Raw genomic sequence first — 24097 nt, forward strand, 5'->3', positions numbered from 1 at the left:
TCTCTCATTGGCTGGCTGTTGCCAATGGGATAAGCAAACCTCCTTCCACCTGCTGGGAGAGTGAGTAGCATGAAGGGGCAAGGTACCTCTCTTCCTGCTGGGTGTGCAAGAGAAGACAGTGCTGGCCATGGGAGCTCCCTCTGCTGGCCTCCTGACTCTTTTCTAAATGAGGTTTCCTTTTATTGATTTTCATGTTTGTTAAAGCAACCATCAAAAACTCATACAGATGAGGAAGATGCCTTTGCTCTAGAAGCAGCGTGGCCTGTGTGCCAATTCTGACTTTGTCACTACTGGCTGAGCGACCTTGGCAAAATGCTTAACATCTATCCTCGCTGGTGTTCTAATCTGCACCACGGGAGGTGATGAAAAGGATGCGTATCTTAAAGAAAATTAGGGACTAAGTGTGGGAAGTACAAAAAATAACATCTGACATATATAATTTTTAAGGTGTTTTCTTATTGAAATGAAGACTAACAACCTTGAATTTATCAGTTAAGTGGTGACAAACTATATTCACAAGATCATTGAAATGATGCTTTGGGGCTAGATTTTATGTCTCATAATATGTTCCATGGCCTGAACTTTTACTAGGACATAACAATGACAATGACTGTTCATGATAAAAATAATAATGTAAGAAGTATAGGAATCTCTAACATATGTTAAGGACTCACTTTGGTGCCTGGCACTGCTCTACATCCTCTCATACCCCCACACCCCCCATGTCCCACCCCTGTGTGCTGTGGCACCATTTTACTCCCTGTATTTTCAGATGACATGGCTGAGGCACAGGGCAGCTCCAGGACTCACCACACATCACATGTTATGTCGAAGTTGACAGCAGGAAAAGATGGGACACAGGGCAAGTGGGCATATACTCAAGGCATCAGGAAAGCAGACAGCTGTTTAGAGAAAGAAGGATGATTTCAAGATCAGGGATTAGTGATTCAAGCAGGATAAGGATTCCAGAGGTACAGAATTCTGATTCAAATACAAATGACTCAAGAGAGGAATAAAATGGGGCGGGGAGATTCATAGAGTGTTATAACCTGAATTGTGTCCACCCCAAAATCCCTATGTTAGAGTCCTAACCCCCAGTATCTCAGAATGTTACTGTATTTGGAGATAAGGTCTTTATTTTTTTAAAGATTTTATTTATTTATTCATGAGAGACACAGAGAGAAAGGCAGAGACACAGGCAGAGGGAGAAGCAGGCTCCCTATGGGGAGCCCAATGTGGGACTCCCCTGGGAGTCCCTGGGATCACAACCTGAGCTGAAGGCAGAGCCTCAACCACTGAGCCATCCAGGCGCCCCATGGAGGTGGAATTTTTAAAGCCGTGACTAAGTTAAAAATGATCTCACATGGGTAGGCCCCAATCCAATATGCCTGATGTCCTTGTAAGAAAAGGACGTACCACGGATGTGTGCATATAAAGGAAAGGCCATGTGAAGACACGGCCACAAAATGGTCATCTGTTAGCCAAGGAGAGAAGCCTTGGGAGAAACCAACACTGTGGACCCTTTAATCTCAGACCTCCCACCTCCAGAATTATGAGAAGTAAGTGTCTGCTATTGGAGCTGCCCAGTCTGTGGGCCTGGGCTATGGCAGCTGGAACAGACTAGTGCAGAAGGTCAGGAAAAATAACTTGTGGCCTGGATGCACCCACACAACTTACTGATGTTTACAGTCATCGTTGGGAATGTTCAGCAAGTTCCCATCTCTGAAAGTCTTACACAGGCCTAGAAGGAAGGCCATGTATTAAGAGTCTACTGTGTCGGGATCCCTGGGTGGCGCAGCGGTTTGGCGCCTGCCTTTGGCCCAGGGCGCGATTCTGGAGACCCAGGATCGAATCCCACATCAGGCTCCCGGTGCATGGAGCCTGCTTCTCCCTCTGCCTATGTCTCTGCCTCTCTCTCTCTCTCTCTCTCTCTCTCTGTGACTATCATAAATAAATAAAAATTAAAAAAAAAAAAAAGAGGGATCCCTGGGTGGCGCAGCGGTTTGGCGCCTGCCTTTGGCCCAGGGCGCGATCCTGGAGACCCGGGATCGAATCCCACATCGGGCTCCCGGTGCATGGAGCCTGCTTCTCCCTCTGCCTATGTCTCTGCCTCTCTCTCTCTCTCTCTCTCTGTGACTATCATAAATAAATAAAAATTAAAAAAAAAAAAAAGAGTCTACTGTGTCCATGGCACTGAGCTGAGAAATGTGAGTTACCAGGAAGAGTTATCCAGAGACCCCTCCAGGGTCTGGACTTGGGCACCGCCTCCCAGGCTAACAGAACTTACTACGTGACTGATCTCTTGGTCAGGGAGATTGGGGAAATCACACTGAATGAGAAGATGCCAACACAGCAGATACAGACAAAGAATTACCATATTTTCCCAAAGACAGGGAAAAGCAAGATTCTAACCATTAGGATTACGTCTGATTCACCAGGAAAAAAAAAAAAAAAAAGGTAATATCTAGGATTAATTACCGAATGGATAGTTTTGAACCCATCAACATGGCCTCATTTCTTTCTATGGGCAGGGTGACTTCTACAGGGAATTAGTGAAATCTTACAGACCAGCTTCTGCTTCACTGTGCTTCCCATAACACTAGGGTTCCTCAAAAGGGTGACCATGAAAAAGGGATTGAATATCAAGGAACTGAGGAAGCACTCAGTTACACAAAATTAGTTTGAACAAGTTATTATTGTAAGACTTTTCAGAGCATTTGTATGCTAACACATGCAGTGCATTTTCCCAGAGAGTATAGCAGATCATTTTTCAACATTTGACGATAAGATCCTTGTTTGGAAGAAGACCCATAAATACAGATGCCAGTCAAGGAACGTAACAATGATTTAGTGATAAATATGTGGAAAAGAAGAGGAGATATAGCCTAGGCAATAATATAATTAGAAGGAATTGTGGCCAGTTGGCTCAGTCGATTAAGCATCGGACTCTTGATTTTGGCTCAGGTCATGATCTCAGAGTGGTGGGACCGAACCTCATATGGGGCTCCACGTCAGTGCAGAGTCGGCTTGCCCCTCTCCCCACTTGCTTGCTCTCTCTCTTTAAAATAAATAAGAATCTGGGGCACCTGTGTGGTTCAGTGGTTGAGCATCTGCCTTCAGCACAGGTTGTGATCCCGGGGTCCTGGGATCAAATCCTATGTCAGGCTCCCTGCCTATGTCTCTGCCTCTCTCTCTCTCTCTCTCTCTCTCTCTCTGTCTCTCATGAACAAATAAATAAGATATTTTTAATTAAACAAATAAAATAAAATAAAAATCTTTTTTAGAAAAGAAAGAAAAAGAAGGAATTGTGGCCAAAAAAGCAAATAGTTAATGACTTCACAGCATAACGAATCCACAAACACAAGTTCCGGAAGCCATTCCTTTCAAATCTGTAGATAAGACAAAACTGGAATGAGTAATGAGCATGTTAGATGAAACATTCAATAAGAATTTGACAAGCACTGGTGGGCTAAAGATAACAACATATCCTTACCAGGGGTTGTTCATTAAATTGAGGTTTCTCGGAGGATCCCTGGGTGGCGCAACGGTTTGGCGCCTGCCTTTGGCCCAGGGCGCGATCCTGGAGACCCGGGATCGAATCCCACATCGGGCTCCCGGTGCATGGAGCCTGCTTCTCCCTCTGCCTGTGTCTCTCTGCCTCTCTCTCTCTCTCTGTGACTATCATAAATAAATAAAAATTTTTAAAAATATATTAAAAAAATAAAATAAAATAAAATAAAATAAAAAAATAAAAATAAATAAATTGAGGTTTCTCACAGCTGAGTGACACAAAGAAGGCAAGAATTGAAAATGAGCTGGACAGGGTATTTTATGTCAAACTCAGCCTGTGGTAGCAATGTGCAACCTGTCTAGAAAGCTAGGTGACCTGTACCTGCATTCTCCGAATCCCACCATGCAGGCCACGAGGACCACCTGCTGAGCCCTCCAAGAGCTTGACATTGGCCCATCCTTTTTTCTAGAGAAACACCAAGTGCCAACCGGTGCATCTGGGTTAAAGACATAAAGGAGTTCTTTGTAGGATTCTCACAACTTCTCTATCAATTTTAAATTATTTCAAAGTAAAAATTTGAAAGAAAAAAAAATAAAGGAAGAGGAAACCCTAAGGGTCCAGGGCCTGTGTCAGATCACATAGAGAAATCCACATTTCAGTCCTGGTACCACCATGAAAACCTGCCAGACATTGTGAAAAGGGTGGCAGGATGGGGAATGTTTTTAAAGGTAGCTGAGGGGATCCCTGGGTGGCTCAGCGGTTTAGCGCCTGCCTTTGGCCCAGGGCACGATCCTGGAGTCCCGGGATCGAGTCCCGCATCAGGCTCCCACCATGGAGCCTGCTTCTCCCTCCTCCTGTGTCTCTGCCTCTCTCTCTCTCTCTCTCTCTCTCTATCATAAAATATTTTTTTTTTAATTTTTTTTTTTTTAATTTATGATAGTCACACAGAGAGAGAGAGAGAGAGAGGGGCAGAGACACAGGCAGAGGGAGAAGCAGGCTCCATGCACCGGGAGCCCGACGTGGGATTCGATCTCGGGTCTCCAGGATTGCGCCCTGGGCCAAAGGCAGGCGCCAAACCGCTGCGCCACCCAGGGATCCCTATCATAAAATAAATAAATAAATAAATCTTTAAAAAAAATAAAGGAAGCTGAGATATGATGGGGGCTGACCTTTCCTCGGCCATCTCACGGAGGGCTAATGAGAGCGCACAACAGTACAACAGGGCTCAAGGAGGCCGACCTTGGCTCTCGGAAGGAAAATATGTGTGTCCATCCCTTTGGTCTAAGACAGAAGAAGCTGCCTAAGAAAGTGATGGTCTCCTTCTAGTACGAAGGTGACAGTCAGGACTGAACTAGGTTGCAATTTGAGGTGGATGCAATAATATCTAAGGAGTCTTCCAACCCTAACCTGGTGGGTGTCTATAAAACTATTTTAGGAGCACCTGGGTGGCTCAGTGAGTTAAGAGTTGGACTCTTGATTTTGGCTTAGATCATGATTTCAGGTCATGAGTTCAAGCCTTGCGTGGGGTCCATGCTGGGTGTGGAGCATGCTTGAGATTCTCTCTCTCCCTCACCCTTTGCTCCCCCCACACACCTCTCTCTCTCTCTCTCAAAAAATAAATAATTTTTCAAAGCTATTTCAAATGCTCAGAGGAGGCAGGATTATAGATGCTATATCTCACAACTCACTGTTGGCTGCTTACTCAGGACAGGCTCACTTTATCCCATTGTTTTGTCCTAATCAAGAATAAACCCTAGAGGGCTAATACCAAAAATATAGAAATAATTTATACAACTCAGCATCAGCCAAACAAGCAATCTGATTAAAACTGGGCAGAGGGGGACGCCTGGGTGGCTCAGTGGTTGAGTGTCTGCCTTTGGCTCAAGGCATGGTGCCAGAGTCCTGGGATCAAGTCCCACATCGGGCTCCCCTCAAGAGGCCTGCTTCTCCCTCTGCCTGTGTCTCTGCCTCTCTCTCTCTCTGTGTCTCTCATGAATAAATAAATAAAAATTGTTTTAAAAAACTCACAGATTAAAAAAATAATAAAGTAATATGAAAAATAAAATTGGGCAGGAAAAAAAAAATTGGGCAGGAGACCTGAAAAGGCAATTTTCCAGAGAAGACAAACAAATGGCTGACAGGTGCATGAAAAGATGCTCAAGAGCACTTATCATCAGGGAAATGCAAATCAAAGCCGCAGTAAGATATCACCTCGTACCCATCAGAATGGCTAGTATCAAAAAGACAAGAAATAGCAAGGGTTGGTGAAAATATGGAGGAAAGGAAACCCTTGCACTGTTAATAGGAAAGTAAAATGGTGCAGCCACTGTGGAAAACAGTAAAGAAATGCCTCAAAAAATTAAAAATAGAATTACCACATGATCCAGTAATTTCACTACTGGGTATTGACCCAAAGGAAATGAAAACATTAATTCTCAAAGACATATGTTTATTGCAACACTATTTACAATAATCAACCTATGGAAGCAACCTACGTGTCCATTAACAGATGAATGGATAAAGAAGTTGGGATCCCTGGGTGGCGCAGTGGTTTAGCGCCTGTCTTTGGCCCAGGGTACGATCCTGGAGACCTGGGATCGAATCCCACGTCGGGCTCCGGTGCATGGAGCCTGCTTCTCCCTCTGCCTGTGTCTCTGCCTCTCTCTCACTCTCTCTCTGTGACTGTCATAAATTAAAAAAAAAAAAAGAAGTTGTAGACACACACACACAATGGAATATCACTCAACTATAAAAAGGAATGAGATCTTGCCATTTGGGACAACATGGATAAACCTAGACAATATTCTGCTAAATGAAATAAGTTAGATAGAGAGAGACAAACACGATATGATTTCACTTATATGTGGAATCCAAAACAGCAAAACAAATGAACAAACAAAAAACAGAAACAGAATCATAAATACAGAGAACAAACTGGTGGTTACAGGGATTGGGGAGGGGGGAGGAATGGGTGAAATAGGTGAAGGGGATTAAGAGGTACAAGCTTCCAGTTATAAAATAAGTAGATCCGGATGAAAAGTACAGCACCAGGAATGTAGTCAATAATATTGTACGTTGACAGGTGACAACTACACTTATCATGAAACTAATATAAAATTGTATGTCAACTGTACTTCATTAAAAACAGTGATAGGGTGCCTGGATGGCTCAGTTGGTGAAGCATCCGCCTTCGGCTCAGGTCACGATCCCGGGGGTCCTGGGATAGAGTCCCGCGTAGGGCTCCCTGCTCAGTGGGGAGTCTGCTTTTCCCTCTGCCCCTCCCCCCTGCTCATGCTCTCTCACTCTCACTCTCGCTCGCTCTCTCTCAAATCTAAAAAAAAAAAATCTTAAAAAATAATAATAATTGAGAAGAAAAAGAATATATCCCAGAATTAGAATAAAATAAGTTGTCCATGGCTCTAGATTGCAGAGGACCTCAGAGCCATACTGAGACATGATTTACAACTAGTGAAGATGGATACCAAATGATGCGCAGTTGTACTGGGTTGAATAAAGTCCCCTCAAAATTCACGTCCTCCCAAAACCTCAGAATGTGGCCTTATTTGAAAATAGTGTCTTGGCAGATGCAATTAATTAACTTAAGGTGAGGTCACACTAGATTGGGGTAGACCCTAGTACACTGCCTGGTGTCTTTGTAAGAAGAGATGCAGAGACACACACAGGGAAAAAGCCATGCGACTCTGTAAGCAGATTAGAGCAACGCGTCTATAAGTCAAGAAATGTCAAGGATAGCGAGTCACCATCAGAAACTGGAAAGAGACAGGGCACATATGCCCGGCCCAGTTGGAGGAGCATGTGACTCTTGATGTCGGGGTCATGAGTTCAAACCCCACGTGAGGTGGGGAGCCTACTTAAAATCAGAAAGAAAAAAAAAAGGAAAAAGAAAGGAGGAGGAAGCAGGGAAGGATCCTCCCCCAGAGCCTTTGGAAGGAGCACAGCCCTGCCACATCTTGATTTCAGACTTCTAGTCTCTAGGACACTGAGAAAATAAATTTCTGTCATTTTAAACCACTCAGTTTGCTGTGATTTCCCAAGGCAGCCACAGGAAACTGACACTGCAGTGAAAGGATCTATTGATTTTTCTTCTTTTTTTTTTTTTAAGATTTTATTTGAGAGAAAAGAGAGAATGAGTGGGAGGGACAGAGGGAGAGAGAGAATCCCAACCAGACTCCGCGCTGAGCAGCAGAGCCCAACGCAGGACTCGATCCCAGGACCCTGAGATCATGACCTGAGCCGGAGGCAGACACTTAATCCATTGAGCCACCCAGGTGCCCCAACGCTCTGCTGTTTTATCCTGACCAGGTATGACCTCTTTTTGGTGCTTTAAATGGGAAGGAGGGAGAACAGGAGGTCCCAGGTCACTGTATGGAACCTGATGCCACCCTCTCCTCAGCAACAGGCTTCTCTGCAAGCTAGATCCTGAATTCTCTAGTTCAGACAATGCTCAACCCAAGCCACTTCCCTGAAAAAGAAAAGGGGAAGAAAAAAAAAATCTGCCTCAAGCAACGGAGACTCCCTGCAATTTTCTCCCAGAGTCAAGTTCATATCTGTCTCCTGGCTGCCTCACGGCTCCTGTCTAGACCAAGCAGACCCCCCACCAATGCCTTTGTGTCCACGCCCATCAGAAGTCTTTGTGAAACAGTCCCCTACTAGTGGGCTAGCCCTTTAAGAGCCCAGATTAACTCCCCCCCCCACCCGTTTGTGCCTAAAAATACACCAAAAAGACTTCACAATGGGAGTAAAGCCTCCCAGCAGGAAAAATCATGGCAAGAACACACTCAAGGTTGGATTGAACAATGCTACAAAAACAGGAAACACGGGGTAGCTGTGACTCCCCTTCCTTTGGGGACCCCATTGCACACCTGCCCCAGTGGAGCAGGAAAACAGCTAATCCCTAGTTAGCAATCTCTGTGTGCAGGCCTGGTGCTAAGCATTTTCACATTTTTAGTTAGTTCCCACAACAATCCTATGGAGCAGATACTATTATTTGCCTCATCTTTTCAAAAGTTGAAACTGAAGCACAAAGAGACTAAGTAACTTCCCCAAGGTCACAGAGCAAAGAAATGACAAGTCGGGATTTGAACTTTGGTGGCCTGGCTCCAGAGTCTGCTCATACCCACCTGTGACAGGCAGGTTAAGAAGGGCACCCATGATCCCCATCTCCTGGTAAGTCACCCCTTTCAGTAATCCCCTCCTCTTGAGTATGGATGGTACCCATCACTCAACAAAATGTGACAAAGTTGATGGGATGCCACTTCCGTATTTAAATTCCAGGTGATGGTACTTTCCATTTTACTAGTAGACTCTCCTTATGGCCTTCATGGCTTATACACATTGAAGAAGCATGCAGCCATGGTAGAAAGGCCCAGGTGGCAAGGACCTGAGGGTGCCTCCAGTCAACAGCCAGCAAAGACTAGAGGCCCTTAGTCCAATGACCCTAAAGAAATGAAATTCTTGGGGTACCTGGGTGGCTCAGTGGTTGAGCCTCTGCCTTCAGCTCAGGTCATGATCCGGGGTCCTGGGATCAAGTCCCACATCGGGCTCCCCCCAGGGAGTCTGCTTCTCCCTCTGCCTGTGTCTCTGCCTCTCTCATGAATAAATAAATAAAATCTTTAAAAAAATGAAATTCTTCCAACTATATGAGCTTAAAAATGGGTTCTTCCCCAGTTGACTTTGGCCCTGGCTGACACCTTGAGAAGCCTTAAACAGAGAAACCAGCTAAGCTGGACTGAATTCCTCATCCATAGAAACTATGACATAATAAATGTTGTTTGAAGCTTTTAGGTGTGGGGTTATTTGTTATGCAGCAATAGATAGCTAATACAGCCTCCTGGGATTGAGTCCCAGTTTAAGTCCCAGCTTAAGTCCCAGTTTAAGTTCCAGTTTAAGTCCCAGCTTAAGTCCCAGCTTAAGTCCTAAGCTTAGCCATGAACCCACTGACCATGCACCATCCCAGGCTTCAAGTTCTCATCAAATTCAGTGAGACATGAGCCAGTCTCATTCACTCAACAACTGTTTACTTAGTAACCACTTAGTGCCAGGGAGAAGTTATTGTGAGCTGTGACATTGGTCTTGCTCTGTGCTTGGACTAAAACCTACCCCCCACTCCCACCCTGGGCCTCCAGCTTGCAGGGAGCAGATCATGGGACTCCTCCACCTCCACAATCCTGAGATAATTCTTACAACAAATCTGCTTGGTTCCATTTCTCTACAGAACTCTAACACAGTAGACAAGAACCATACGTAAATAGGTCATATGACAGATCACAGTAAATTCCAGGCAGGAGAAAGCAATTGCAGAATGTGCTATGTTGGTTGCATCACAAACACTTGGGCCCTACTTTCAAGATAAGATATTCAAAGAGCCTTGTTTTTCAAAAAATTCTAAGACTAAGGACACACACACCAAAAAATCCAAGCAAAAATGATCAGCTAGAGCCAATAACCTGGCCAGAGATCCTCATGTAATGGACAAAAGCTGGTCAAAAAACCATAAAGAGCCTATTGACCTTGGACGGAATCTTCTGGATGATAGCCACAGCTTCTGTCCCTGATTCTGAGCCTTCAACTCTTAATCTGTATTGGTCACCTGTCTGGTCAGCAAAGATCACTCTGCCTCTCCAAGTCAGGCAAAGGATCAGTCTATAAGTCAAGGACCTATCAGGGAAGAGATGGCACCCTCCAATGGAGTGACTGAGAAGCATGGAGTGAAGGTACTATTGATAGAGGGGTGGGCAGGGTTGACCAACGGGGAAAAATACAGTAGCAAGAGGCTAGCATGGGGGGCTGACTAGGTCAGGCCTGAAGGAGAAGGGGAGGATCACTTTCTCCACAGAGAGCTGGGGACAGCGACAGGGTATACAACCTCTTGAGGGACACAGACAACTCACAGCAACTCCTCTGGAAAGGAGCCCACCTCCCTGTTCCCCCACCCTCAGATCTCAGGCCGATGCCTGCCACTGACAAAAACCCAATCAAAGACAGGGGTAAAGGACTCCGTTGATGCACCTTAATACAACGAGTCTCCCAAAGCACCCAGAACATGGACCAGGGCAGCTGAGGAGACAGTGGATCCGGGGAGGCAAAGGGAAGGCCTCCAGAACCCCAGGGAAGCAAAATGCAAAAGAGAGAATAAGAGGAAGAGCAAAGATAATGAGGAAGCAAATTTAGATCCATTACATTTGGTATTTTTCCAAAAAGGTTTTTTCAGGATTTCCTACCAAATATTTGGTAATCTTTATATTCATGTGTATCAGATTTTTAAGATGCTTAAAGCATTTAAAAGTGTCTCATGGGACACCTGGGTGGATCAGTGGTTGAGCTTCTGCCTTTGGCTCAGGACGTGACCCTGGAGTCCCGGGATCGAGTCCCGCATCTGGGTCCCTGCATGGAGCCTGCTTCTCCCTCTGACTGTGTCTCTGCCATTCTCTCTGTGTCTTTCATGAATGAATAAATAAAATATTTTTTAAAAAATAAAAATAAAAGTGTCTCATAATGTGGCTCACAATTTCCATCAAGTTTTCATTTGGAAGAGCTTAATTGCTTAAGTTTTTCTCATTCTTCAAGTGTTTGGGGAACTCTAATCTGTAAAACTCATCTTTTCATATAATAAAAGCAGAATGTGAAGATTTTATCATTAACTGCTTCAGAACAAGTAACAATTTCAGGTGGGTTCCTGGAAGTGTACAAAAGCCCCTTGGACATAAAAGTTAATTATTAAAAGAGGGTAAGTCCAGTGTCACTGTGAGCTGCGGGGAAATAAGCTCTGGGTGATATCTTGCACCTCTTCTTCCTCATGGTCACCTGTTGATCCTGTCCTGAGTTGACCCCAGAGTCCAGTTCTAAACTTCAGATTTTCTTAATTTGAGGGTTTTTTTCTTGGGGGAGGGGGTGTTGGGTTGGGTAGAAGAACTGGAGTTTTCAAGAGTCTCAAAGGTAATAAAAAGTCAAATAACCCAACTGAAAAATGGGCAAAGAATCGGTATAGACATTCCTCCAAAGAAGATACACAAATGGCCAAGAGGCACATGAAAAGTTACTCAGAAAAGAAAAGAAAAAGAAGGGGCAGCCCCGGTGGCGCAGCGGTTTAGTGCTGCCTGCTGCCTGGGGTGTGATCCTGGAGACCCGGGATCGATTCCCACATCGGGCTTCCTGCATGGAGCCTGCTTCTCGCTCTGCCTGTGTCTCTGCCTCTCTCTTCGCTCTCTCTGAATGAATGAATGAATAAATCTTAAAAAAAAAAAAAAAAAAAGAAAAGAAAAAGAAAATAATAAAGAAAAGTTACTCAGTAGCCATCAGGGGAAGGAAATTCACACCACAATGAGATTCCACGCTACACGCTAGGATGCTATAATGAAAGAGACCTCTAATAAGTGTTCAAAAAGATACAGAAAAATCAAGCCCCATTTATCGCTGGTGAGATTGTAAAATAGGCGGCCACTTCAGAAAAGTCTGGCAGTTCCTCTAAAGGTTAAACAGGAGCACCTGGATGGCTCAGTGGTTGACCATCTGCCATCGGCTCAGGTTGAGGTTGTGATCCCCGGGTTCTGGGATCAAGTTCCACATCAGGCTCCCCACCCAGGGAGCCTGCTTCTCCCTCTGCCTCTCTCTGTGTGTCTCTCATGAACAAATAAATACAATCTTTACAAAATAAAAATAAAATGCAAAATTCGTGGCTGAGATTCTTTCTCAGGCTGTCTCTCGGCCACCTTATCTCCATAAAAGAGGGAGAGAGAAAACCCTAATACAAGGTAGACTCCTGTGATAAAGACAGAAGCAAAGGGACATGGGCCTCTTTCTCTCTCCAGCATCAGGAAAGGGTCCCAACCGAGGCCATAACATGTGCGGATTCACCCTTTTGCCCTCACAGGTGCGGACAGCCCAACCTGTTCACCCACAGACCTTCAGAGCACAATGGGGAGCCACCCTGACCAGAGACCTTCAGTTGTCTGGGAGGTGCTAGGGTTAGCCTGCCAAAGGGCCCCAAAGAGAAAGAAGAGGGAGGGAAAGTTCCCTCCCCAGGGCAAAATGGGAAATCCCTCACATTTTTGGGTGAGGGCAATCCAGGTGGTTCCCCGGGGCTTCAGATCTTCACCAACGAGGCACCTTGGCCAGAGGTCGGAGGTTGGCGGGTCCCCAAGGAGCCTGAGAAGTCAGTCCTCCAAAGAAATGTCCTGAAAATTTCCAAGAGAATATACAGGGAGCACCCAGGGCCAGCAAAGGCTCTCACCATGCAGGGCCTACCAAATTAGGGGATGGCTACAAAGTCTCCCCATATGGGTCACCAAATGTGGGGTTCCCCCAGTTGGACAGGGGCCACCAAATTTGGAGTGACCCAACAACTTGGTGGAAGCCGGCAGCACAGGCAAAGAATTCGCCCAAGGATCCCTGGGTGGCTCAATGGTTTAGCACCTGCCTTCAACCCAGGGCGTGATCCTGGAGTCCTGGGGTCGAGTCCTGCATCAGGCTCCCTGCGTGGAGCCTGCTTCTCCCTCTGCCTGTGTCTCTGCCCCTCTCTCTCTCTCTCTCTGTGTCTCTCATGAATAAATAAATGAAATCTTAAAAAAAAAAAAAAAAGAATTCTCCCCAGACAGAGCAAAGAAGGCAGAAGTTTATTGAATATCCTGCCAGGAAGCAGCGGGCAGGATAGCGAAGTAGAGACCATGGGCCATATGAAATATGTTCATTTACAATGTAGTGAGCATATTCAATTTTGAAGAACAAACGTAACTTATTGTGTATTTGTCATCAAATAAATTACATTTCTGAGAACCTGGGGGGCTCGGTCGGTTAAGCATTCAGCTCTTGGTTTCAGCTCAGATCATGATCTCAGGGTCATGGAACCGAGTCCTGCATTGTTCTCCGTGCTGGGATTGCTGAGGCAATCTCTCTTTCCCTCTTCTTCTGCTCCTCCCACCACTGCCTCCTCCATTCATGCACACTCTTTGAGGGCTTCCCCCCTACCCCCCGCTCTCAAATAAATAAATAAGGATGCCTGGGTGGCTCAGTGTTTGAGCATCTGCCTTTGGCTCAGGTCATCATCCCAGGGTCCCAAGATCCAGTCCCACATTGGGCCTGCTTCTCTCTCAGCCTGTGTCTCTGCCTCTCTGTGTCTCTCATGAATAAATAAATAAAATCTTAAAAAAAAAAATACCATTCCTCGATAAAGCCCTATCTTTCTTCTCCTCCCCTCCTCCTCCTTCACTACAAGTGAACCTAAGGAGATCTGTAACAGAGGCTACAGGAAAATGGCCCATGTGGTGTAAGCGATAATGAACTTGACCCACCCACCTAACAATGTCTCATACAAAATAAGCTCTAAATTTCTTTTTCATATCTTGCTCTTCAACACAGCCACTGAATGCCACAGTGTTTATATCATAAAACTGTATTGTATTTCATGATAAGAGTTTATGGAGACAACTTTTGCTCTGCTCCTTACAGCTCAGGGGCTGCTTTTTGCTTCTCCTGGCCTCTTTTCTCACCAGCCCTCTCCTCTCCAAGCCACCTTGCCCTTGCTTTCCCACTCCTCCTCTCTGACCTGCCCAGACCCTGGACCCTCCAGGTCTCTACCATGTAGTTGGGCTTTGCTGGTGATCCTCCTGGCTCCCGACCGCTGGCCACCCAGCTGACAGCTTTCCCTTTTCATCTCTCAACCCTCTCCTGGCATCAGTACCCAGAGAATTTCCCAGAAACTCCTCAGAAGACCTTCTTGATTCTGGCAAATATGGTGCAAATGCATCAGAATTAAGGAAGAGAGCAGAACTTTTCTTTCAAGACCTGTCACTTTACGTGTGTAAAAAGTGTCCTGAAAGAGGAGAGACACTTCATAACTTCTGACAGAATCTATACTGTATTTGCAATATGATTTGGATGTGCTAATTGTTACAACTGAAAAGAATGAGATTGCTCATCTGTGTTTAAAATTAAACATAGAGGGGGGAACACTTGGGTGGCTCAGTGATTGAGCGTCTGCCTTTGGTTCAGGTTGCGATCTTGGGGTCCTAGGATTGAGTCTCACATCGGGCTCCCCAGAGGGAGTCTGCTTCTCCCTCTGCCTGTGTCTCTGCCTCTCCTCTGTGTCTCTCGTGAATAAATAAATAAAATATTTAAAATAAATAAATAAAATTAAGTGGAGGGGGAAACAACACAAAAATTAAATTAAGTTAAATTAAATTAAATTAAATTAAATTAGGGGGCGTATGGCTGGCTCAGTTGGTAGAGCACATGATTTAATCTTGGTGTTGTCAGTCTGAGGCCCATATTGGGTGTAGAGATTATTTAAAAACAAAATCTTTTTTATTTTTTTTTTATTTTTTTTTTCAAAATCTTTTTAAAAAAACATTAAGTTAAATGATGCAGATCACCTTCCACGGCATCTGCCTGCAGTTCTGTGCCCAAATCAGAGCACAACAAGAAAGTTTCCTTAACCAAAACTGCCAAGAAAGGCTTAGAACTGAAACGGAACCTGATAGAAGAGCTTCGGAAATGTGTGGACATGTACAAAAATACCTTTTCATCTTCTCCGTGGCCAATGTGAAGAAAGCCAGTTGAAAGGCATCTAGAATGCCTGGAAGCACAGCTGGATGTTCTTTGGCAAAAACAAAGCGATGACGGTGGCCTTAGGTGGAAGCCCATTTAACGACTACAAAGACAACCTGCATCAGGTCAGCAAGAAGTTGAGGGGTGAAGTCAGTCTCCACTTCACCAACCGAACTAAGGAGGAAGTGAATGGGTGGTTCACGAAACACATGGAAATGGACTTCACTAGAGCTGGAAACCAAGTAACACTCACCATGAGCCTGGACTGGGGGCCCCTGGAGCAGTCCCCCCAGTCCCCATGGAGCCACAGCAGAGAGATGTGCTCTCAGGAGAGGTGTGGTGACCCTGCTGTCCAACTAGGAGGTGTGCAAGGAGGGCCGTGTGCTGACCCCAAAGCAGGCTCGCATGCCGAAGCTTTTTGGGTGTGAGATGACTGAATTCAAGGTAACCATCAAGAACACATGGGATGCACAGTCCAGAAGGTTCCAGCAGACAGATGGGAGATGACTTGCCCAAGAACATGATTAAGTCTGCAGAAGAACGAGAAGGGAAAGACAACAGCTGACAGGCACTCAAGGCCAGGATGTGTGAGACCACCAACCTCACTGGGAGAGAAGCTGTCTAGCTATTTATTTTGCTGTGAATTCAGACAAGGGAGGGTGAGAGGGGCAGACTGCAGAGTGGCTCCCTGTGGATGACAAAGAGGACTTTTTCTAGAAAAAAGGCCTTAGCTTTGGGCTTTTGTTTGGATTCCCAGGATTCTCTTTTGTTTACCTGGGGCCAACTTCCAGCACTAGCTCCTTCATGAGGTCTGGGGATGTGGAGCTGCCACCAGAGCCAGGGCTCTCCTCTCCCCTGGCCCTCTGTACCCTCCAACTGGAAACAAGGGTTTGCATTTCCCCAGAAATATGCAAACCCTGGCTGCCCTCCCTACTCCTTTCTTTCTCTCTTTCCTCTCCCTACCCCACGTCCCCCCTTACCCCCTTCCTCCCTCCTAAACCACGGCCAAGAGTCTTAGAGATGACGAGAAGGTGGGATGCTTTCACTAAGACAAGAGTAAAGCCACTGCTGAAACCCAGAGAGGATATTACAACCATTCCACAGCAAAAAATATAAAAAAATAAAATAAAATAAAATAAAATAAAATAAAATAAATAAAATAAAAATTAAAAATTAGATGAAGTTGATTAATATTTTACTAGGTTAAGAGAACTGCTAATGTTGAATATGCTAGCCCAAGGGTAACTATATAAGTAGAAAACTCTAAATAGCTTTCATCACCAATAAAAGACCTTGACAGTCAACTAGCTATAATACAATTACATGAAAACTGTACAGATCGTATCAGAAGATTCCATGAAAGGAACAGACTGTAAATTATGATCATCTAAGCTAGGGGGGAGAAAAACATCGATTCCTTGTTCTTAAAGTATATTCCCTGGACAGTAACAATCACCTGGAAACTTACTAGAAATGCAAACTCTGGGCCCACTCAGACCAAGTGGATGGGAGACTCTATGGGTGAGGACTGTATTTTAATGTTTTTCCAAGCCCTCGGGTGATCTTAATGCACACCAACATCGGAGAATCACTGCCTGAAAAGTGCCTAAGTTGTTAATTGACTATCACATCTGCAGATTTTTGCATTCCTGTGGCTTTCTGTTCTTGCAGGAGCAGAAAATTACCTTATTTGGTAGATATAAACAGATAAGAAACCCCAATATCAGAGAAGAGATTCTTTGTGACAGCTGGAGCCTACATTTCAACTCGTCTCAGAGATTTGTATTCACTGTGGTTTAACAGTCTGAGTAAGAGACAACTCTGCCACATGCTGGGTGCCTGAATTCTTCCTGCCAGAGTGGGATCGAACACAGTATGAGAAGCACAGGTGTGGGAATTTGCTCCTCTTTATCAATCTCTCTACTGAATTTTTAGAGAGAGAAGAAGAGTAGGGCTTTCGGTGTAAGAAGCTATGGGAAGGGTGTCAACCTTTGATCCATATCATCACTGGTCTTAATGGGACCCCTCTCCCCTGCCAAGAAGATCCTGAGATGACAACTGAGAGCATGTGGTTTTTTGGGGAGGTGCAGGACAGCACCAAAGCAGAGGGGAAGTGATACATGGAAGGAAAGACTTCCAACAAGCCAGCTATCAAAGTGCATGGTAAATCTTAACCCCATGGAGACGCAGAAGGAAATGGTATAGAGCACATTCCTCAGAAGTATACAGGCCAGGGGCGCCTGGGTGGCTCAGTCAGTTAAACGTCTGCTTCTTGATTTCAGCCCAGGTCATGATCTCAGGGTGGTGAGATCAAGCCCTGCGTTGGGCTCTACACTCAGCACGGAGTCTGCTTGAGATTCTCTCTCCCTCTCCCTCTCCCCCCTCCCCCCACTCACACATGTGCACACCCTCTAAATAAATAAATAAGTAAAATATTTTAAAAATGAAATATGCTGGCCAGTATAGGCAGCTGGGGCACTTATACCTCCACATCTCATTCCTAAGATTCCAAAGGCCCACATCCAAAAAAGGTACAGGTGCTGGCCACAAAAAAAAAAAAAAAAAGCAGGCTGCTGGACCCAGACAAGTAAAGGGGATGCCAGGTGCCATGGATTGGTCACCTGTAGCATTAGTATATGCAAAGCCAAATGATAAAGTCTGGTCCAGGTCCAAAAATTGGAAAATGAGGACTGGGTCACTGCTTAGGATGGAGATTATCTGGGTTCATTCCTGAAGCAGCAAATAAGCTTTGCAAATGATCAAAATGAGGTAAGAAACAGATGGGTACACATGGCTCACCACTGCTTCCCTTTTACCTCAAGCTCACAATTCTGTGGTCTCAGCAGTTGTACCGAGAAGACTCTTCTTTCGTGGGTTCATAAACTCTTATTTGCCTCTAACACACAACAACTTATCTTATAAATAAGACACCATCAGTTATGGTGCCCAAGAAAACAGCCTTTGGCCTTTTCAATATAAATGGACAGTAAAAGATTACCAGACAATGAGAAAAACTAGCAAAACTAGCAACATAAGGGGGAAAGACAAAAATAAGCAAACAGAACAAATTGCCTCTTGAAGAAAAAGAATGTTGGAAAGATGAGAATGTCAGAAAAAAACAAATTCTAAAAGGTTTGACATGTTAGAGCATCCATAAAACAAAGACAGGATGCTATTTTTTTTTTTTTTGAAAGAAGAACAATAAAGGAGGCCCCTGGGTGGTTTAGTTGGTTAAGAATCTGCCTTCAGCTCAGCTCATGATCTCAGGTTCCTGGGATCAAGCCCCAAGTCGGGCTCCTTGCTCAGTCCCTCTGTTTCTGTGATCTCTCTCTCTCTCTCTCTCTTTCTCTCAAATAAATAGATAAAATCTTTAAAAAAAGAATAATAAAGTGCTTTTGAAAATTAAACACATAAATTGCAGAAATAAATATTTCATTAGAAATCAAGTAAATCCTTCAGAACCAAGAGTGAAAGTACAAAGAGATAAAAACTACAGAGAACAGAAAAGAGATATCAAGGGTGAATCCAGGAAGTACAACTTTTACTAATGAGGAAAAAGCAGAAAAAAATGGAGAGGAAAAAGTATCTAAAACAAAACAAAACAGCACAATTTGGGGGCTTCTGCTTCTGGCTATGATGATGGAGTAATGCAGACCAGATTTACTCTGCTGCCTGAAACTACCAATAAACAAAAAGACAAAATATATTTTAGATACATATTAGAAAATAGGTATTTCAGGACAATATTCCCTGAGAGAAGAAAAACAAATGAGATAAGCTCTGTAATTGCATAAACTGACTTCCTGGAGATAATTTCCAGCCCTCAGCACAGAGAGGAGGAACCCAGAGCCCTGTGAATTGAGGATATGGAACTAGGAGCCCCAGAAAGCTGAGGCAGTTAAATCTGACAGGGAGAAGAGAATGCTGCACAGAGAAAGAAAGCTCTGGAGGTCTGAAAAGGGTCTCCCTGAAATATCTGGCTAAGTACTGATCAGAGCAAGTGTCAGGAAGAAACTTGAAGCTAAGGAAAAAACCACTCCCCCAAAAAACAAAGGGACCAATTCTTAGGGCTCATACAGGCTGGGAACATTCACCAGCCAGTGTGGAAAACCTCATAATTCATGGGGCATCGGGAAGAGTACTCAGGAGTATATCAACAGGGCAAATTTCACCCCACATTAAACATTTCTCTAGCACCATCTAACAAAAGCAAGCCTCAAAAGGACAAAACTATTTCCTGGTGACCAAACTGCATCCCAGAACAAAACTCAGGCATATTTATAGAAATACAAAAATTTCTAGCACTCAATAATGAAAAATTTACATTGTCTGTCATGCAATCAAAAATTACCAGGCATACAAAGAGGCAGGAAAATACAACCCATAATGAGAAGGAAAATAAATCAATACAAACAATAAATAGAATTAGCAAATTAGGATATTAAAACTTATTAAAACCATATTTCAAAAAAAATTTTTAAACCGTATTTCATATGTTCAGGAAGGTAGAGAAAAGCATTAGTTGGGGACCCCAACACTCAGAGGCTCCTCCTCCCCACCTCCTCTGTTTTCGGAGTGTGGGTATGCTTGCCCAGAGGCTGATCCCAAGACACAGCCTTGAGATGGTGATACAGTGTCAAGAACACCTGCATCGTGTGTGTGTGTGTGTGTGTGTGTGTGTGTGTGTGTCTTTTATCAACTTTCAAGATTTGGTGTTAGGGCAGGTGTGGGGATCCATTTGTCCTGCTACTGCCAGAGCCAAGCATCAGGTATAAATTCTCTTTGTTTATGAAAACTTCCACCTACCAGGCTGGAGTGGTCTGCCTCTTTCTTGGGTTTCTCCCTGCCATCGGTGTACTGGGACCCAGTTTCAGAGCAGACCCGGAAAGCTCTGGGGGAGGGGGGCTGTGAACCGACAGCTGTGCACCAAGTCTAGTGTGGGGAGGGCAGGTGACACCTGCCAGGCAAAGCTTTGGAATTGCTTGTAGTCGGGACTGAAAGATCACACATAAGGATTTGGACTTGGAAGTGGACGTCTCATATGGGGAGCAAAATAACAGAGACTACATCCAGCACATTGATAGATGTAAAATCTGGCTATCAGAAGCCAGATCAAGGCCAAAGACAATTTGGGGAGCCATCAGCATAAATGACAGCTAATGAACTCATACAGGGGAGGAGACCATGAGGGGATATCACTTAACATGAGAAGAAAGGGGGCTAAGACAAAGCAGTGAGTGACACTAACATTTAAGTGCCGAGCAGTGGAGTGGGTTTGCAATGGAGATTGAGAAGAAAGCCCAGAGAAGTAGAAGGAAAGGCCAATGACAGAAATCATGAGACCCAAAGAAGAGAACAGGGTGGGGTAGGGGGTAGCGGGGTGGCTCAGTCGGTTAAGCAGCCAACTGTTGGTTTCACCTCATGTCATGATCTCATGGTCATGGGATCGAGTCCTGCATCCAGTGCATGGATTCTGCTTCATATTCTTGCTCCCACTCCCTCTCCCTCTCCCTCCAGGTCATATTCTTTCTCTCTCTCTCTCTCTCTCTCTCCCTCTCCCTCTCCCTCCCTCCCTCCCTCCTCTCTCAAATAAATAAAGAAAATCTTTGGAGGGGGAAGAAATCTTGGGGAACAAGGAATGAGATTTACTAAATGCTTTTGAGAAGTGAAGTATGACAAAGGCTACAGAGTCTAATGAGTTTGAATACTAGCAATTAGCTGGTGTCTTGGTGAGAATGGGGCAAGCACAATGGTGGGGGCACAAAGCCAGACTCAGGAATACCCAGGCAGTGAAGAAACGCAGATAGGTATGGATGAATGTAGCTAAATCTGGCTATGAGCGGTAGGGCAAAGGACAGCTTCTGGAGAGAGTGAAGGACATGCCTTTTTAAGATGGGAGAGACTTGAGTGTGTTTCATTGTTCATAAGAAGGGACCAAAGAGAGAAGATCAAGTCATGGGGGAAGGGAAAAAGAATCAATGGAAAGCCATCCCTAAAGGGGAGTTGCTTACAGATCCAGATGGGTAGATTATTGTTTGACCAAAGGAAGAATGGGTTCTCAGCAATAGAAGGAAAGAAAGAAGGGTTGTAGGTCCAAGGGATTTTGAGATTTGGGTGGTAGCAAGCTGAAGTCTGATCCGTTGACTGCTTTCATTTTCCGAGAAAGAAAGGAATGGGAGGGAGAACATTTGTTGAGGATGACAGGTGGTAGGGCAGAGATTTACAGTGAGTACAGAAGGTTTTAAATTTCAGCCCAGTTGAAGTCAGGGAATGAAATTTTGCTTGTTGGGGCCATGTGATCCTTCTGGTTTTCTCTGGCAGAACTAGATCTTCCCCTGAGCTTTTCTGAAGCAGAAAAAACAACAACCACAATGGTTGGTGGTGGGGCAGGGAAATAGTAATATTTATTGAGCACCATGTGCCAGACACTGGACTAGACTCTACATGCATTAATTACCTCAATCCTCATGCCACCTCTATGACATACCAACATTTATGGTCCCCATAAGAAAACAAGATGAAATAACTTGCTCAGAGTCCCAGAGCGACAGAGTGGGGAGACCAACCCAAGGCAAGTGAGCCCCAGAGCTCACCGTGTTAACCACTAACTCCAACTCTGTTTCAGGGGTACATAGTTACCAGCTGGGAAGGGCAAGGCTGTCCTTCATGGCATCACATACAAAGTGACAGGTGTCTTTCTCTCCCTGGATGCAGTCACTATGCAGGCAGTCTATTTAACTCTTACCTCAAGCCACCCTGAACACAAGCCTTCAAATATGACATTCCCTTTGCTGGAACACTGTTCCCTGTTCTTTCCCTGCCTCCTACTTATCCACTCAGTCTCCACTTAAACACCCCCTGCTCCAGGTCGCCTGTTGAAATCCAACCCCTCACAACCAAACTAGTTGAATGTTCCAGTGTTTGTGTGTGTGTGTGTGTTTAATGTAACTGTCTGCCTGCTGGGATAAGAAAAGGAATCAAACATTAAGGAGAAAGGCACTTCTGAAGATTCCAGAGCAGGGCTACTCAGATTCCTCCCGGTCCATCCTGGAGCTAACGTTTGTACATCCTAAAAGTTTGTTCCACTGTTGTGCAGCCAGTCACTGCTCAGAGAGGTTGCTATACCAACTTCTCCGGCCAAAGTAAATTCATTCTTCTGGAAGGTCCTAGAGCAGCAGTTCCTAAACTGGAGTACACCCACTCTGGGGTTTGTGTTGGAATAAAGGGCCTACTGGGGTATAAGGAAATTCTATCTGCCTTGTCAAATAAGTTAAATCTTACCAATATTTGATATGTTGTCTAGCACTAGCACTTTCACTTAGACCAGATATCAGAGAGCCATATGTCACATTCAGTGATGTCCAACATACCTGAAAACAGGGTGGGAGTTCCACAAAGTGGAAATGTGCAGTGATGGTATCCACTTTTGAAGTTTGTGACTATGTCTGGCTGTTTAGTTAGCCTGATTGTGTGTACAGATTGATTACATTTGCTAGTTTTAACTAACTTAAACTAATGCTGCAGAATGATTCCTACAAACTGGGAATTAAAGATACTGCTGCTAATATAAGTGAGTAAGATAACATCAGAAATGCTCATTCCATTGCTGGTATGAATTTTTTTTCTCACCACATAATGTTATAAAAACAATGACAATCTGATCAAATCCTTAAAAGAGTAAAAAAAAAAAAAAATCATCACAGACTATCTGAAAAATGTTTTTACCCTAATTGTTATTGGCCACTCATCTTGTCCTAAGCAGCTTACCTAAGGGAGACCATAGAAGGAAACCTCTACAAGTACTGAAAGAGTGCATTTAAGTCTCATGTGATATCTATTCACTTCCGTGTTTTAAAAATTTCACAATTGATGACAATGGTTAGAAGCTGCTTTCAATGTTTTTATTTAACACCCAAAAACAAAAAGTTGCACGTCCTAAGGAAATAATTGTTCTGCTTGCAACTATGTGATAATAAACTAAGCATATCCCTTTGTCAGTAAATGCTATCCCTCCCCCTGTAGAGAAAATGTGGCTGAAGATCTGAAGAAATAAGAGTTAAACTTCAAGGGGCACCTGAGTGGCTCAGTGGTTGAGTGTCTGCCTTTGGCTCAGGTCATGATCCCGGGGTCCTGGGATCCAGGCCCACATCTGGCTCCACGCAGGGAGCCTGCTTGTCCCTCTGCCTATGTCTCTGCCTCTCTCTGTGTGTCTCTTATGAATAAATAAAATCTTAAAAAGAAAAAAATGAAGCATAAACTCCTTTAAAACTGCTTATTATGAGCAAAAAACGATATAGGCATACACTACATAGAACTCTTCCATTTTAAAATACATCTGGATTATTTCCATGTGGATGTGATTTTTGTTGCCAAAAGTGCTGTGTGTGTCTGTAAAAAACTCGACCTTGCCATTAAAGAAGGGGGAGGGGCTGCCAACATATTTTTAAGTATTTCACATGGAAAATTCCCATCCATGAACTCTTTGGGGCCCACGTTCTAAACACAGAAGTGCAAACTATTCCCAGTAGTTTGCAAAAGCAACTTTTGGACAGCAGGAAATGGAAATTTCAATTAAAACCATCAGCCAAAAAGTTGTTGGAAAATCTTTTAAAATATGTACAATTTACTAAGTGCAACCAGGAATTTCCTTTTTCCATTCGACCCACATATTCTCATAGGATAGTCTTCCTTCTATCATATTGTTAAGGTACCGGCAAACTCAGAATTAAACCTAAAATTTGTTGAATAACAAAATAATAAGCCAATGTTTAAAAAAAAAAATTATGAGGCCTGGGGCCCCTGGGTGGCTGAGGGCGTTAAGCACCTAACTCTTGATTTCTGCTCAGGTCAATATTTCAGGGATCCTTCCATGGAGCCTGTCCTCGGGATCTGTACTGAGGGTGGGCCTGCTTGAGAGCCTCTGTTCCTGGATGTCTGCCCCTCCCCCCTACACGTGCTGTCAATTTCTAAAAATAAATAAAAATAATGAGGCCTAACATCATTATTCACCAAACATCATTTTTT

General features: G+C 44.2%; 1 pseudogene; it reads left to right on the forward strand.

The window, feature by feature from the left end:
• The first annotated feature begins 8681 nt into the window (after positions 1 to 8681).
• Positions 8682 to 16143, forward strand: LOC140621418 (mRNA turnover protein 4 homolog pseudogene; annotated as a pseudogene).
• Positions 16144 to 24097: the final 7954 nt, after the last annotated feature.

The sequence above is a fragment of the Canis lupus genome, chromosome 30 (assembly GCF_048164855.1).
Source record: "Canis lupus baileyi chromosome 30, mCanLup2.hap1, whole genome shotgun sequence".
In the NCBI taxonomy this organism is placed as follows: Eukaryota; Metazoa; Chordata; class Mammalia; order Carnivora; family Canidae; genus Canis; species Canis lupus.